This window comes from Schistocerca serialis, chromosome 8 (assembly GCF_023864345.2).
Source record: "Schistocerca serialis cubense isolate TAMUIC-IGC-003099 chromosome 8, iqSchSeri2.2, whole genome shotgun sequence".
Classification (NCBI taxonomy): domain Eukaryota; kingdom Metazoa; phylum Arthropoda; class Insecta; order Orthoptera; family Acrididae; genus Schistocerca; species Schistocerca serialis.
Window position 1 is genome coordinate 360950739 of NC_064645.1, and position 14160 is coordinate 360964898.

At 42.2% G+C, this 14160-nt stretch overlaps 1 protein-coding gene across 1 annotated transcript in view; it reads left to right on the forward strand.

Moving 5' to 3' along the window:
• Window positions 1–14160, forward strand: part of LOC126417016 (uncharacterized) — a 93654-nt gene that overhangs the window by 46528 nt on the left and 32966 nt on the right. The gene's annotated exons all lie outside the window — the stretch shown is intronic.

Genomic DNA, 14160 nt, shown 5'->3' on the forward strand with positions numbered 1-14160 from the left:
CTTAAAGCTATAGGATATGGAGCTTTAAGGAACGGTATATGCTCCTTAATTTTTAATTTGCATTCATACCCCTGAAATACTCCTGGCTTGTTGTTGAAGACTCTTTTATTCCATACTAAGACCGCTTCTAACTGTCCCTTTTCGTTTTCATTCAGTCCACTGGACTCCTCGCACTTTTGTTTAACCATACTTTCCCAATCACCAGTACTACTTCCATCTACCGACACGGACGCTTCTTCATCTTCTGTTATCTTCACAGTATCTTCCCATCTTATATTCCAACTCTTGAAATGCTCCATGCTCTCTAGACAGGAACTACTCTTATTCAACTTAACCCACAATTGACTGTTATTAACATTTATCCTCATCCTTTCTCTGGGTAAGTCTAATAGTACTCCATTCACCACTAACCAGTCCATACCTAATAATATAGGTAAATATATTCCGGACACGATTAACATGGATTGCTGTAGCGTTACTCCGGAAATGGTGAATGTGAGTAACACTTCTCCTTCTACCTTCTTCCCTTTGTTTCCGGTTAGTCTCACTACGTGTACGTTAGTTACCGGATAAATTGGGCATTTCCACTTGTGTTTATACCTTTCCCACACTTCTTTGGATAATAAACTAACTTGACTTCCCATATCCATTAAGAACTCTAACTCCAATCCTTCTACTTTGCCTTTCACTATCAGAGTTGATGCATTACTCACTGGATCCTCTTTCTCAATCAGAAGTTCCTCATTTAAAGCTTGTTCATCCCGGTACTTCAAAAAGACATTCCTGTATCCTTGAATTTGATCCCTAGAACAACCTGGCATAGGAATGGGCTGGCTATCCTCGGTGACCTCTTGTATTAACACTCCATTATGATTCTGACTACACCTACGATTACCAACTTGTTCAAAATTACTACCATTATTATTACCATTGCCACTATTATTTACTGTTTCCACCCTCTGTTCACCATTTTGGTTATTTGCGGGGCTAGTTCTTCAAGCGTTCACATCACTTTCATTCCACTGACTCCTCCTGTCTCTGTTATTATTTCTATAACCAAGATTATTCTTGTTATAATTATGGGAACTACCATTGTTATGATTATAACCTACATTATTGCTAAACTTATCTTTGCGTCATTCTTGTCCTTGCGGACTCTCTCTTACATCTTCCCAGTTAGTAACATGCGTATCATTCCTTTCCCTTGATTTATGTAAATAATCTAATTGGTCTAAGAACTCAAGTAATGGTTGTGGCTGAGTCCAACGCTCACCTACCAACCGTTCTCTATCTTTATCGGGTAAACGTGTAATCAACACTTCAATTAAGTGGATCTCATTTACTGGCTCATCTAAATAGAGTGCTTGGTTTAAATAATGTTCCACAAAATTACGGTATCCTCCCCAACTATCTGTATACCCCTGTGGTCCAAACAACTCTAATCTCATCTTCCTCTGAGCGTTTTCTGACCAATATTTAGTTTTAAAGGCTCTCACAAATTCTTCCACAGTATCAAAACGATCTAAATTCAACATAGCCCAATGGAAGGTATCCTCCTCCAGATGACTTACTATAAAATGAATACTTCTTTTACTATCCCACGACACAGGCAATGCTCCCTGAAATGACTTTAAAAATATTACTGGATGCACTGATCCCCCGGGCTTAAATTTAGGAAAATTACCACTACCATTTTTAATGCCCAATCGTAATTCTTCCACCAAATCACTACTACTAGTTGTTTCAGTTCTACAGGTATGTCCATTGTTCACCTGTGAATTTATGACTCAGTAATTGCACTACTAACTGCACTACTATCTTGTGACCAATTTGCCTCACGACTACATGGAGTTGAAGTTACATCTGCCTGCTGACTACAACCTGGCTCACCCATGGATCGATTCATTCTATCAGTAACACTAATTTATGACACAGAAGCCGATATTGACTCTAACTCACTTACTACCCAAGTCTGTGTCTTACTGATTTTGTAATCAACAGATTTACTCAGACCATCAAGGTCCTTACTAAGACCGTCAATATCTTCTTTTAGTTCTTTCTGCAGCTTGCTGTGTCCTTCTGCAACTTGATCGGATACATCTTTTAATAATAATTCCATTGACATTTGTTGAGCCTCTTTCAACTTTTCCATTTCCCCAGGAAGAACTGACAATTCCTGATACTTTTGCTTCAAATCTAATACCTCATTCCTTAATTCTTCGCACCCCTCATTAACATCCTTTTTCAACTCCTCTAAACTTTTATTCATATCCTCTAAACTTTTCTTCGTACTTTCCCCAAACTTCCTTTGTCCAGCTGAAATTTGCTCCAAATAGTCTTTTAAGTTTTCATCCATTTTGCTACAAAGAACTAAACTACGTCAGCAATTATCCTTTCAAGAAACTCAGTACTCTCTACACCACAGTTTTGCGTACATATAACAATATGTCCTAACAGTCTTATAGTTCCTCCAAACACACTATACTGATCACTACCTCCAAAAAGTACAAAAAATTAATAAAAAGGTACTCAAATTTTATGCTTTACTGCCTCCTCCGGCTCGATGCTGTGCCTGCATCGATGTCTCGGCTGAAGCAATGCTAGTCTGCAGTGTCGGCTTGGCTGTGACTGTACCACCACCACCACGATGTCTCAGCTGAAGCGATGTCTCGGCTGAAGTGATGTCTCGGCTGAATCCATGTCTCCGCTGAAGCGATGTCTCGGCTGAAGCGACGTCTCGGCTGAAGAGATGTCTCGGCTGAAGAGATGACTGCACTGCGGCGATGGTTCAGCGACAGCACCGACAGGATCAGGTTTCTGCTCAGCTTTACTGAATATGGTTAGCGAACCTGAACACAACTTAATCCGTCTCCTAGCAATGAAAACCTCTTCGAAATAACCTTTGACAATACAACGGCGTGTGACTAACTAACTTCCGTCATTCAGTACCCTCTCACTGCTTCTTGTTATTATGGATGGCCTCAGATTAGGCACATCCTGGCAGGGTCACCACTGAATGTACTGGTCCGTGACTGGCAGTACCCAAGATTGATTGACAACAACAAGGGATCGTACTGTACCAACGTCTCTATGCCGTTATTGCAGAGTATCCTGTTGCACAAAGTACTTAGGCCACCGGTCGACCACCACGCCTTTAATTAGGAACAGTTACTTATTTTTAAATAGATGTTAAGACTACAGAACACCATCTAATTGCAGAGGATTCCAGTTGGAGAGGAGCCTCTGCTGACGACAAGAATCTAGCCCACGCCGCAATCACACTGGCAATGAACTAATCAAACACGAAATCAGCCTTAGTGCAATTAATATTGCAACCACCTCAACCGCTGACCATGCAAACAGCCTGTCTGCCAAATAATGGGAACAACACCCTGCCTAGACACGATGCTGAAATCATACTGAGCCAAGATAGAACTACGAATAATCACTTAACAATATCCACACACTAATGATTAGTGAAGTTAAGCAGTAGTGAATAAATGGGCCTATTTAATGAACCACTCTCATTGTCTATGATACTGATCTCGTCAGAGCAACAAATTACTTTAATTTCAGTACCTGATTATCTTGCGTGATGATAAATGCGACATCCAACTAGCAATTGTTATCTTTCGCAACGAGCTTTTCACAACGCAGTACGTACTCTCTGAGATAAACTTGGAACTATTTTATTACTTGTACTAAAATACCAATCTGTCTACCGTCTTGAAATGATTATTCTGTTTATGGACACATCCATCACTACTGTTCGGAATTAAAACATTTTTGATTCTCCCTTTAATATTTTTCCAACTCGACGCAGCAATAATATGCAAGTGATGAGACTTTGCATGCAACATAGAACAATGAATCTTTGTTAGTAGCAAAATCTTTGGCCTTTCCGTAAATAATTCAATTACTTCAATTAAACTTATTCGTCATTTAGGAAGCTTTTTCCCTTAATTGAAATCTTTTCTTTAATATTGAGAAGATCTACTTTCAGTAGATTATTTATAATTTCATTCTTTCAAGAACCTTCTACCAAGCACATTTAAAAAAACCATGTTATAAGTGATATTGACTCCACTGTTTAAATATATTTAAATTACACTCGTTTACACTTCCGAAAATTCTATAGATATATTCACACTTGATACCAATTAAATAGACTAGAAGGTTTCCCTTAACCTCATTAAAATTGGATTTATTTTCCTTCTAGGTATCTCAATACACATTGGTTATCACCAGTGAACGAGTGCCAGCAAATATATTATCATTCCCCACAATACGGATACAAGTAATAAAAAAATCAAACAAAAATCCTAAATGTCACCACCACTTTTCAACTAACCTTAAGTTACAATTTAAAAGCAAATCTTGACCTCTTCAGCCATTGACCACATGTGACCTGCTAAGTTCCCTAACATTTAAATCGGCCACTCGTCACCTTGATGAATCAAGTTTTGGTTTAGCTACGTGTAGCTCGTTAAATGGTTCCTTCAATTTACTATCGCTTATCTACTCAGTGATACGTGCACACCATCACCGTATAGTGAAACAGTTTGTCGTTCTATGAGCCAATTCGCTGTCTGCTGCAAGCTAGTGGTCTTGAAAATACAACTACCAACGCGTGTTCGAGGCTTTCCCTTCTCGATACACACACGCACAATACCCAAACCACCTCAATAAAAACGACAAGCAACCCAATTACCACTGGTCACGTTGCGACCACTCAACATACAATGCAGACGGGATATTGGTCACACCGATTCCACAGAACTCAGCACCTAACAAATCAATGTCTCAATTAAATCAGGCTCACGCAGGACTCACCCCAGCAAATTTTATGAATGAAACTGTTCCCACAACTATAATCAACAAAATTCCATGCACTCTCCCAAGACTTAGGTGTCAACTGAGTAGCCTCACTACACCACACAGTGAAACGCTGTAAGATCAGACCTGATATACACCACTTGGTCAGTGAGAGGTCTGTCCGGGAACTAACTAACCCTTTTCGTTGTACAATAGGAACCATTTAAAATGAACAAACACGCAACACCACGCCAACTTTTAACAATTAATGCAGTAATCATCGATGCTGTCAATTCTTTGCAATAGCGGCCGGCTGCTGCGCGTCGCTCAGGCGGCATCTCTGGACACAGCGCGGGCGATATGGTATATCGCTGCAGTCACGCATGCTCACCACCTGCTATTCCGTAGACGCCCTTATATCATCTAGAACACAATTTGATTTTGGTTTTACCACATCATACATGTATATTATCATTACTACCAGGTGTTATCATTGATTTATCACGCAGCATGCTCAGCACCAGTAAGGGCGAACGTACCCCGTGCGTTTTGACACAGCACAAGGTTTGGGCACAGCTGCCACTTAGCTCATAGGAGCCAAAACTGCAGTTAATGTGTGAGCTCTTGTCTGTAATCAGATATCCATCTTGCAAAAGGCTAGAAACACCAGTCAAAAACCAGCCACAGGGTGTGCATCTACATCCAAGAACTGAACACCTCCTTCCATGTGTGATGGTGTAACAGTGACTGGAAGTCCGTGGTGGCCCACTCAAAGGTGACAGAGCAGAGGGGGCTGATCCCTTGTGAATAGGACTGTGGTGAAGGAAATGACAACACACTGATAACCATTGGCTTCTCGTGTGGCATTGGCAGTGCATGAGCAGAGAGAGACAAAGGGAGCTGAGGCTGCAGGATCCTTCAGGGTACTTAATCTATAAAGGAAAAGCCCATAGCAGGGACACACAACCCACACAAGTGAAGCTGATCCTGATGACACTTGTGAAGTGCAGTGGTATCCTGTAATACGTAGAAAGAGTATCCAAATACTTTCTTGATAACACCTTGTTCCCAGCACCTGCATTTGCCAAAAACTCTGAAAAACATGAACATCATTAAATTTAAATTTAGAGCTCTGCAGAACATGGGCCAATCACTATGGCAGATGCAGCAGCTGAAGCTGCCATAGTGTCCATACAAACATTCCACTGGTTACTCACCACAGTGTGATCGGGAATGGTGTGATGAGAGGGAGAGCACTAACACCTAGTCCCACATATGGGAAATGTGTAACTTGTTCATCTGGTGCTTAATGTTTGAACAAACTGTTCTACTTCTCAGTTAGATTGAGGGTGAAATGGTGCTGCCATCACATGCTCTTGGCATAACAAAACTGTGGAAATTCTGCTGAAGTGAGCTGAGGTCCATTGTCAGAAACTAACAGCCCAGGTATGCCTTCAATACAAGAAAATCAACGTCAGAGTTTTGATAGTACAAGCTGTTGTGGTGGATTGCATGATCACCACAGACAGAAACTTGTTAACGGTTTCTAATATGATAAGCCAATGAGAATTCCAATAGGAACCTGCAAAATCAGTTTGCAGATCCTGTCAAGGAGTGCTGGGTGGAGCAGCCTGGTGCTCTGCACATGTCAGACATTTAGAAATAAATTGTTTAGTTTGCATGTCTATGCTGAACCATGTAAATAGTGTTATGTGAGCTGCTTAGTGTACACAATGCCCCATGCCCTTGATGGAGAAGGTGAAGAATTTCTTTCTGAAGCAAATGTGGCTTTAGCACATGAGCTTGACTGTTGTCCATGTGTAACAGGGTAATGTCCTGATGGCTAGATAAATTGTGTCAAAGAGCAACATAACTGCATATCACCTGATCACTAATCTGCTTAATTGATTGTGGCCAACTGGTGCACAGGTACTACAACAGAACCTTGAGATTAGGATCTGCAGCTACTTCCTGAGCAATTTGATGGCGATTGGAGTAAAACCATCAAGTGTTTCATTATTCTGAGCATCAATATGGAAGCATGAGTCCTCTGAGATGTTGTACACCAAATCAGTGTTAACTGGAAGATGAGAAAGAGTGTCTGCATTCTAATGCTTAGCTGTTGGCTAGTACACAATTCTGTACTGGAAAGTGGACAGGAGCAGAGACTAACACTGCAACTTTCTCAACATGCATGGTGAGACTTGCTTGGGAAGGTTTGAACAATGAGGTGAGAGGTTTTTGATCGGTGATCAAGTAGGATTTTCTGCTATGTAAGTATTGGTATGAATATGTATGAATATCAAGAGCTCAGATGGCAACCCAGTTCTAAGCAAAGAAGGGAAGGCAGAAAGGTGGAAGGAGTATATAGAGGGTTTATACAAGGGCGATGTACTTGAGGACAATATTACAGAAATGGAAGAGGATGTAGATGAAGATGAAATGGGAGATAAGATACTGCGTGAAGAGTTTGACAGAGCACTGAAAGACCTGAGTCGAAACAAGGCCCCGGGAGTAGACAACATTCCATTAGAACTACTGATGGCCTTGGGAGAGCCAGTCATGACAAAACTCTACCATCTGGCGAGCAAGATGTATGAGACAGGCGAAATACCCACAGACTTCAAGAAGAATATAATAATTCCAATCCCAAAGAAAGCAGGTGTTGACAGATGTGAAAATTACCGAACTATCAGTTTAATAAGTCACAGCTGCAAAATACTAACGCGAATTCTTTACAGACGAATGGAAAAACTGGTAGAAGCGGACCTCGGCGAAGATCAGTTTGGATTCCGTAGAAATGTTGCAACACGTGAGGCAATACTAACCTTACGACTTATCTTAGAAGAAAGATTAAGAAAAGGCAAACCTACGTTTCTAGCGTTTGTAGACTTAGAGAAAGCTTTTGACAATGTTAACTGGAATACTCTCTTTCAAATTCTGAAGGTGGCAGGGGTAAAATACAGGGAGCGAAAGGCTATTTACAATTTGTACAGAAACCAGATGGCAGTTATAAGAGTCGAGGGGCATGAAAGGGAAGCAGTGGTTGGGAAAGGAGTGAGACAGGGTTGTAGCCTCTCCCCGATGTTATTCAATCTGTATATTGAGCAAGCAGTAAAGGAAACAAAAGAAAAATTCAGAGTAGGTATTAAAATTCATGGAGAAGAAGTAAAAACTTTGAGGTTCGCCGATGACATTGTAATTCTGTCAGAGACAGCAAAGGACTTGGAAGAGCAGTTGAACGGAATGGACAGTGTCTTGAAAGGAGGATATAAGATGAACATCAACAAAAGCAAAACGAGGATAATGGAATGTAGTCAAATTAAATCGGGTGATGCTGAGGGGATTAGATTAGGAAATGAGACACTTAAAGTAGTAAAGGAGTTTTGCTATTTAGGGAGTAAAGTAACTGATGATGGTCGAAGTAGAGAGAATATAAAATGTAGACTGGCAATGGCAAGGAAATCGTTTCTGAAGAAGAGAAATTTGTTAACATCGAGTATAGATTTAAGTGTCAGGAAGTCGTTTCTGAAAGTATTTGTATGGAATGTAGCCATGTATGGAAGTGAAACATGGACGATAACCAGTTTGGACAAGAAGAGAATAGAAACTTTCGAAATGTGGTGCTACAGAAGAATGCTGAAGATAAGGTGGGTAGATCACGTAACTAATGAGGAGGTATTGAATAGGGTTGGGGAGAAGAGAAGTTTGTGGCACAACTTGACTAGAAGAAGGGATCGGTTGGTAGGACATGTTTTGAGGCATCAAGGGATCACAAATTTAGCGTTGGAGGGCAGCGTGGAGGGTAAAAATCGTAGAGGGAGACCAAGAGATCAATACACTAAGCAGATTCAGAAGGATGTAGGTTGCAGTAGGTAGTGGGAAATGAAGAAGCTTGCACAGGATAGAGTAGCATGGAGAGCTGCATCAAACCAGTCTCAGGACTGAAGACCACCACACACACACACACAAGTATTGGCACACTTTGATCCAGCATCTGAGAGCACTTGAAACAATTTCCTGAGATTGGAAAGACGCTTATTGGGAGTACAACTGGAAATGACTGTATGATAGTAACACTGAAAAATTGCAGGCACAGGTGCAATGCAAAAGGGGAACCTCAGAAACTTAAATAACCACATGTGGGTGTTGATCAATTACTGGTTGTGACTGTTCATCAGATGGAAGCAGCAAATAAGCATCACAGAGATCAGTCTTGGAAAAGAAGCAACCTGCACCAAGTTTGTCCATGAGTTCCTCAGGTCATAGCAAAGCAAAAGAGTTAGTCACAGTCTGTGGATTTACCATTGCCTGAAATCCTTTATTATTACTAAAGGTGATGCCCAATGGCTAACTGCTACAGGAAAAATTGTACCATTGTTTTGCCAAGATTAGTGTTCTTATGCCATCTGATCTCTGATAGCGTGAGGGACTGTAAGAGCACGGCAAAACCATGGTTGCACATTGTCTTTCGTGGTAATGTGATCCTAAAAAGTATGAGCTTTATCTAGCCTGTCTTGATAAATGCCACTAAATACTTTACAAAGTCGAGCTACCCCATCCGTAGGTAGCAAAGAGTTCACAGAGAGAACACTTCTTGAATTTTCAAACCAAACAAATCGAATAAATCCATGCCAAAAATATTTTCACTTCCATATCAGCACAACACTGTGAATGAAACTGTTTTTGTGATGACACGAAAACTTATAGGTACCTTGCAAATATGTAGCACAGGAATGTTATGTCCACAGTAGCCAGAAAGAGATGCCTGTGACTTAAGTACCTGGGGCTTGGCTAACAATTTGTAATTACTCGTGTTCAACAATGTCACTGATACGCCAGTGTCCAACTGCATGGATATTTTGTGATTGGCAATCTGCAGAGTGACAAACAATTTATTTGCCTGATGCCTAATAGAAGAAGTTTGTGACTTCTTTAGTGTTGCACTTGATTTTCACTGTGTAACACTTGAATCATGACATGGCTTGGAAAAAATTGTACTGACGTCCAGTCACAGAGATCTTTGAGAACATGGAAAATGCACATTGGACTTTTATTTCTGCAAACAAACGGCTTGAACTTGACTGTGTTTGCCACAATGATAACACTTAGCAATACAGCAAGGGCATGCCTGTTGCTTGTGAGCTGTGAAACAGTGAGGATAAGATTTAATACCACTAGTTTGCTGTGTGGCACACTGAGTCTGTTTATGTTTCTGCTCTGGCTGAGCCTTTATGTGCTACTCTGCATGAGGTATAGGTGTAACCTGTTTACTTCTACTCTGTATTGCACAAATAGGAGCAGAATCAGTCTATTGCTGTGCTATCATACGAGTCCTGAAACTCCTCTAATTCCAAAAAGTGTCGCAAACTTGGATGTGATACTTGAGAATCTGTTTGTGTATGTCAGGCACTCTTGGTCATGGCATCACTATAATAGTGTCCACATTGACACCTAAATTTGCAATGGTGTGTAATCCCTTGTAAGTCTGCTAGCCACTGCTTTTGAGTTTGATTAGGGTGCCTCTGCAAAATAAAAAATTAAATAAAAAATTTATGAAGAACAGCTGCCACTTTAATCTGTTCATCACAGTACTGACCTAGAGCAGCAATTAGTTTGGCATAAGGAACAATTTCAGGATGAATGGCAAGGAAGAGTTTGCAAGCAAGCCAGCAGACGGACACTCTAACTGTTGCTAGAAAATAAGGTTGCTTGTCCCTACCTTAAATGTGATGCCCCTGCAGGCGACTGTTAAACTGTGCATGAAACTCAAGGCATTCATCTTCTGTTGAGTCTGAGGGGATCGAGATGTTACATACGGTAATATCAAACCCAACATTAAGTATTTGCTCATTTATAATGAATTGAAATTATTTTGATCATGTTGGTACAAACACATCCGCTCGAATACAGAGTTCGGAACACACTGAGATCAACAGTTTTCAAAGAAGTTCGTTCTCAAAGATGAGGCGGTCGACTCTTGCAGTCGATAACTGCCACAGAGCCCCCACTGGTAGCGCGGAGCACAATGCAACCAGCAGAGGGAAGGAGGCGTGGAAGGTGTCCACAGGTTGACCGTGCCATGCTGCTGATGGCACGGTGGAAGCAGAAGGCAGCGACGTGTCAGTGGGGAGAACATTGTCGTGTTGAGGCCGTGCAGCGCAGCAGAGTTTTGATCTGATCAAAGGCGCGGAGTGCGTCGAAGATGCGATGCGATGTATTGCCAAAGTATTTGCCGGCGAGCACCGCGGTAAGTGCAACATATCTGGTAACAGTTTGTTATTGGTCGTACGACATAAAGGAGCAAGCATGCTATGGCTTAACCGGTAGCGTAAGAGATGCCGGATGAGCAACACTTGTGGTAATGACGGAGTTATAGAGGTGCTTGATGTCACAGCAGGGGAGAAAACAGCAAGCTGCACATGACTGATCTTGGGGGCGGATGACTTCGGTGTAGACGGAAGTGTCACCTCAGAGTCCGTGGACGGTGAGTGTGTTACAGCGGTAGATGGCAGGGTGTTCCAAGTGGAGTTGACAGTGTTGGTGTTTTGATGTGTGAAACAGCCATGATCAAAGGTTGGGGGGCATGGCTGTGAGCCCTGTGCATGAGGTGGTGTAAAATTGGCTCTGAGCACTATGGGACTTACTTTCTGTGGTCATCAGTCCCCTAGAACTTAGAACTACTTAAACCTAACTAACCTAACAACATCACACACATCCATGCCCGAGGCAGGATTCGGACTGCGCGCCTAGAACCACTAGACCACCGCGGCCGAGGTGGTGTAAAGCGGACGTGGTCGGTGAAACCGTGGTCGGAGCAGGAAGGCGATGAGACGTAATGTGAACGTGAAGAAGTCGGTTCAGCAGATGAACTACTGGTCTGTGGTGGAGAGGTGACACAGTTCCATGGAAAGGGAGCTGCGTGTGTGCTATCGCTGTCAGCGCTGCGGTCCTCGAGTCATAAGGCTGCAAGCTGCTCGCGCGAAACTGCTGCACGGTCGTGTGTCGGAGCAGAAAGATGCTCACTTGTCGAAGCAGAAACAGCAGATGTGTTGGTCGTACATTGCAGAGGTAGTGAAGAGGGCGTCAAAGCCAGCAGCACTGGAATGCAGCTGGTTATGCCATGGTACAGAAACGAAGTGTCTGGAACTACCAAGGAAAGGTGGCAGTTGCGTAAATAAGTTGCTTGTATCACATCAGTAACGTAGAATTTCCACTTGAGGCAGTGTAATGATGACACTTATGACATCTGGGACATAGATCCATGTAGCATGATCGTCAGGGAATTATTTGTAGCTGGTAATAATGGCAAAGGATTGTCAGCAGGTGGAGGCGGAACAATGACAGGAGCATCTCATTGCATGTTGTGCTCGGTCGGTGTCAGCTGCAGCATGTGTAACTGATCTTGTACCAACAGGTTGTATGTCGCAATTTCCTCACCTAGCTGTCGCAGTTGTTGAGGCAAGAATGCATCTCGTTGCATCTCGTGCTCGGTCGGTGTCGGCTGCAGCATGTGTAACTGATCTTGTACCAACAAGTTGTATGTTGCAATTTGCTCACGTAGCTGTTGCAGTTGTTCAGGCGAAAATGTATGTTGTGAAGCAGTCTGCTGTGTATCACTGAGCAAGATGGGGGTCGAAATCAGAATCTGTCTCTATCAAAGGATAATCTGGCGTACAAGACAAGGTCGGCAGCACAGTATTGACGTAACAGTTCAAGTAGAAGAGATCGTGTGTGCGATCGCGAATGTGAAACTCAGTACTTGGTGGTGGCGGAGTGAGAACAGGTTCACTGCTGTAAAAAGCATTGATATGGCTGAAATCGTCTTCTAGGGTGGGTGAACAAGTTGCGGGTGTGATCGGGTAGTGAACGGCTAGGCGGTAAGTGTGCATAGTGTCGGCGAGTTGTTGACAAGATGCGGGTGCAGTAGCCGTGGCAGGATCGCATGTCATGCAGCTGTTAGTTTTGACTGGGCCGAGGTCAGTGAACCAGGAGGCGGCGGCCGAGACGTCGCTGTCGGTAGCGGTCGGGCAGAGTCGGTGCGGCTCTGGTGCTGCATAGAGGGGGGCGTGGCATGTCCAGTGTTGCACTGAGAAACAGCTGGCATTGTCGTCAGTGTGATTGGTGCATTGTCGTTGATCGGTAGGATGTCCTTGATGAAATTGTTCCTGTGAATTTGACCAGGCATGCAATTTAGCCGTAGTTCGGAGTTTGTGCAAACTGGGATTTGCAACATAGTCCCCGTTTGTTGCAATCCATTGTTTGGCATGAGGTATCGAAGCACTGCACAAAGTTAATTCATTACACAAAAGCAAGTCAAAATAGTCAAATTAATCAGTGGAGGAGCACTGCACTGTCCGAAAGTGAAATTACCGATGTGTTGAGCGGGTTTCGACGGACGATGTGTGTGCCTCGGTCCAGGGTGTATATGCGGACAAGGAAAAAAAATTCCCGGATTTCCCGGTTAAAAGTATACTTTCTCCTGGGTGAAAACATACTTTTTCCCTGTCAACTGATAATATACGTTCTCTTGGAACTGTATAACTTATCAGTCCTTTGAATGATTATGGTTTTATACATGGGTGTAGAATTTCCAGGCACTTTAGAAAACGAAACACAGGGGGAAAGAACACGTTTTGGAAAAATCTTTGATGTGCAGCAACATGTACGCTGCATATTTTCATATTACAAAAGTATAAAATCGAATTCCACCAAACACCGCATGTTACTTTCTGAAGCATTGAAATCGAGATTGCAAAATGCTTTTGTAAGCCAGTCATAGATCATGTCACATGATCTCACCAGCCGATGACAGCGGCTATTCAGAGTTTAGAACATGTTGTCAGCCAATAGCAACTTCACTGTTAAGTAGCGCGCGCACACGAACAGGAAAAGTTAATCGTTTAAATTAATGTACACAGTGCCGCAACACAAAACGCAAGGCTTTCACATATAATATTGGTCTGTAAGATTAAAATGCTGCAAGAGAAGCTAAGCTTTCACATATGATGTTGGTCTTTTATGCGCCTATTACAATTTAAGATATATCACACAAATGTGCCAGTAAAATTTTTAGTAGCAAACATAAATTTCTGATCTTCTGGGCTCGAAATTCATCTAAATGGCTTTTCATCAAAGAGCTGATTTTTAAATGACAGTCAGATACTCTGTGATTTAAGAAATTCATCGTACATTCTTGCACATAGTTCAACTTGTGTAGAAGGAAATTTACTTTTATGGTAACGCTTTTCAAACCACCGTTCGGAATATTTTCCTGCGACCTGTTAGAAATAGGTTCGTTTCTGCAATTGCTAGAGTGCGCCAGATGACAGGCATCACTGCGCT